This window comes from Aedes aegypti, chromosome 1 (assembly GCF_002204515.2).
Source record: "Aedes aegypti strain LVP_AGWG chromosome 1, AaegL5.0 Primary Assembly, whole genome shotgun sequence".
Lineage (NCBI taxonomy): Eukaryota > Metazoa > Arthropoda > Insecta > Diptera > Culicidae > Aedes > Aedes aegypti.
Window position 1 is genome coordinate 152,747,716 of NC_035107.1, and position 3,925 is coordinate 152,751,640.

A 3,925-nucleotide genomic window follows, 5' to 3' on the forward strand; every position below is an offset into this window, starting at 1 on the left:
AAAATTTACTCTTTTTTATGTTTGGGAATTGATTATGATTTGTATGTGTAGCCTCTCGGCTGCTCAGTAGGGAATAATGGGTATGAATTTTGTCGAGCACTGGGTCGTTTACTCAATTAGCATCGTTTCAACCCCTGCTTCACCAGTCACTTACCTTCAGTGGGAGCTTAACTGAAGCACACTGACAGCTGAATAGATAATAATCCACTCAAAGGACCAAAGCGGAAATGAATCGAAGGGAAGGTCAACTTTTATAGCAGACTTAAGAGAATGAGGCTTGGGAACCCCTTTTGGGTACGAAAAGCGAGGAAAGAGAGGTGTATATAAAAGTTTATAGGGAGTGCGGTGGCTAAATAATCCTACTCGCCAATTTAGCTTACATTACTAGATTTATTCACCCAATCTGGGCATATTGGTATAGTGGAGAGACGGTTACATGGTACTTGTGCTTTTGGTGGGTTGTTGGCGAGGCTTGATGGTGATGAACAGTGGCTAGCTTGGCTGGATGTCGGCGAATTGGGCGGGTTGTTGGCGAGAAAACGGGCGAAAGAGGGTCGGTATTCGGTCCTCGACCGAGGGCGTTAAGCTATTTCCCAGAGATGGCTGCTGAACGGACTATGGCCCACCAGCATGGCCTTCATCGACTGGATTCCGTGATTGCTGAATGGACTAGGGCCCACCAGCTGGGCTTCTTTCGAATCTGTTTCTTGCCGGTGTGGAAATGTAGGGTTGTTGGACGGATTGTGGCAATGTAGGGTTGCTGGACGGACTGTGGCCCACCAGCTGGGCTTCTTTCGTTCGGGTTCCTTGTCGGGATTGGTCTTAATCCGACTGACCGAACGTTGAAAGCGGGAAGGAAGCCGTAAAGATGTTGCAATGGCCGAAATTTCAAAATGGCGTCGATGCTATTGTTGGAACGGACGCTCCAAGATGGCGGGCGGAACTAAGCTGGTTATCGGCACACCAACCAACTTTCCTACACTCCAAACTGGTCCTTTGGCTTCACTGCGGATGAAAGAAGTTCCTCCGGGATAAACCACGCGAGGAAACGCAAAAAGAAAAGGCCCGATTTCGGACCTAACCCATATGGATTAGTACCAATACGTCTCTCACAATTTACCACCATTTTACACAAATGTTACAATCAATTACAATTTTTACAATAGATGCTTTACCTTTTCTTTGTTATAAGTTGGTAATTGTTATAGATGTTCGTTTTCGTGTTTAACTGCTTGTTCACAACTGTTTTAACATATTTTTAATTAGGAACTAACAAATTAATCGTATTTTAAACATTACTATGTACGGTACCGACGCCCGCCCCGGTACAATCTCGAGCGGCTGAAACAACCGGATGTCGCCAATGCGTACGCGCAGCATCTTGAGGCAGCGTTGCCGGATGAGGGCGAGCTCGATAGGGCCCCTCTTGAGGACTGCTGGAGGACAGTCAAAGCAGCCATTAACGACGCTGCCGAAAGCGTTGTCGGATATGTGGAACGGAGCTCAAGAAACGATTGGTTCGACGAGGAGTGCCTGGAGGTTTTAGAGGAGAAGAATGCAGCGCGGGCTGCAATGCTGCAGCATGGTACGCGGCAAAACGTGGAACGATACAGACTGAAGCGGAAACAGCAAACCCGCCTATTCCGGGACAAAAAGCGCCGCCTGGAAGAGGTGGAATGCCAAGAGATGGAGTTGCTGTACCGTTCTCAAGAAACGCGGAAGTTCTATCAGAAGCTCAACACATCCCGCAAAGGCTTCGTGCCGCGAGCTGAGATGTGCCGGGATAAGGATGGGAGCATCTTGACGGACGGACGCGAGGTGATCGAAAGGTGGAAGCAGCACTACGATGAACACCTGAATGGCGCAGAGAACACAGGCACAGAAGGTCAGGACAGCGAAAGCGATGGCTACGTCAGCACAGCGGACAGCGGAAATCAACCAGCTCCCACGATGGGGGAAGTTAAGGATGCCATTCAACAGCTCAAGAACAACAAAGCCGCTGGCAAGGATGGTATCGGAGCCGAACTCATCAAGATGGGCCCGGACAGGTTGGCCGCTTGTCTGCATCGGCTGATAGTCAGAATCTGGGAAACGGAACAGCTACCGGAGGAGTGGAAGCAAGGCGTTATATGCCCTATCTACAAAAAGGGCGACAAACTGGAGTGTGAAAATTATCGTGCAATCACCATCCTAAACGCCGCCTATAAAGTGCTATCCCAGATTCTCTTCCGTCGTCTATCACCTGTAGCAAACGAGTTCGTGGGAAGTTATCAAGCAGGTTTCATCGACGGCCGCTCGACAACGGACCAGATCTTTTTCGTGCGGCAAATCCTCCAGAAATGCCGTGAGTACCAGGTCCCTACGCACCATTTGTTCATCGATTTCAAGGCGGCATACGATAGTATCGACCGCCTAGAGCTATGGAAAATCATGGACGAGAACAGCTTTCCCGGGAAGCTCACAAGATTGATCAGAGCAACGATGGACGGTGTGCAAAACTGCGTGAAGATCTCGGGCGAACACTCCAGTTCGTTCGAGTCTCGGCGGGGACTACGACAGGGCGACGGACTTTCGTGCCTGTTGTTCAATATTGCGCTTGAAGGTGTCATGCGGAGAGCCGGACTTAACAGTCGAGGCACGATTTTCACGAGATCCGGACAATTTGTTTGCTTCGCGGACGACATGGATATTATTGGGAGAAAATTTGAAACGGTGGCAGATTTGTTCACCCGCCTGAAACGCGAAGCAACAAGAGTCGGGCTAATGGTGAATGCGTCGAAAACAAAGTACATGCTGGTTGGCGGAACTGAGCGCGACAGGGCCCGCCTAGGAAGCAGTGTTACAATAGACGGGGATACCTTCGAGGTGGTGGACGAGTTCGTCTACCTCGGATCTTTGTTGACGGCTGATAACAATGTTAGTCGGGAAATACGAAGGCACATCATCAGCGGAAGTCGTGCCTACTATGGGCTCCAGAAGAAACTGCGGTCAAGAAAGATTCACCCCCGCACCAAATGCACGATGTACAAAACGCTCATAAGACCGGTAGTCCTCTATGGGCATGAGGCGTGGACTATGCTCGAGGAGGACTTGCAAGCTCTTGGGGTTTTCGAACGCCGAGTGCTAAGGACGATCTTCGGCGGCGTGCAGGAGAACGGCGTGTGGCGGCGAAGGATGAACCACGAGCTCGCTCAACTCTACGGCGAACCCAGTATCGTGAAGGTAGCTAAAGCTGGAAGGATACGCTGGGCAGGGCATGTTGCAAGAATGCCGGACAACAACCCTGTAAAGATGGTGTTCGCCACGAATCCGGTCGGAACAAGAAGGCGTGGGGCGCAGCGAGCTAGGTGGATTGACCAGGTACACCAGGACCTGGAGAGCGTGGGTCACAGTCGAGGATGGAGAGAAGCGGCCATGAACCGAGGGAATTGGCGAAATATTGTTGGCGAGGCTTTATCAAGATAATTGATGTAAAGCCAAATAAGTAAGTAAGTAAACATTACTAACCGTACTAACACTTTTATACCACTAATTTGAACTACTAACATTCGATACTAATCGTAATTTAGGGCAAACTAGAAAAAAAAGCACAAACTATTATATACACCACATGGTTACTATAATTTGTAACCTTACTTTTTTTTAGCTAGGACACTTTACGGCGCGCACTACTATTTTCTTCAAAAGTCAAACGCAACCCGGGAGCACCATGACAGCTGCAGTACAACGTCAATGTACCGAAAAATTTTGGTCCGTGGTACTGTCAAACTCAATGAAATCATGGAGTGTGCTCAAAATAGGGCGTAAACTAGAATTATGCTTGATGGACATAAAAAAAGTTTTACATTTTTTGTTTGGCATTTATAACATCATTATAAACGAGTGATCACCAAATAGCGATTCTCTAAAAGGATTTGTACGGTCA

The 3,925-nt window shown here is 48.6% G+C and overlaps 1 long non-coding RNA gene across 1 annotated transcript; it reads right to left on the minus strand.

Moving 5' to 3' along the window:
- Positions 1–454: 454 nt before the first annotated feature.
- On the minus strand, positions 455–3,659 carry LOC110678379. Its single transcript, XR_002501549.1, has 3 exons — positions 3,508–3,659; positions 1,176–1,242; positions 455–1,077 (listed from the first exon to the last, which is right to left on the minus strand). It is a non-coding gene; the product is annotated as an uncharacterized LOC110678379 (long non-coding RNA).
- Between the last annotated feature and the right edge of the window lie 266 nt (positions 3,660–3,925).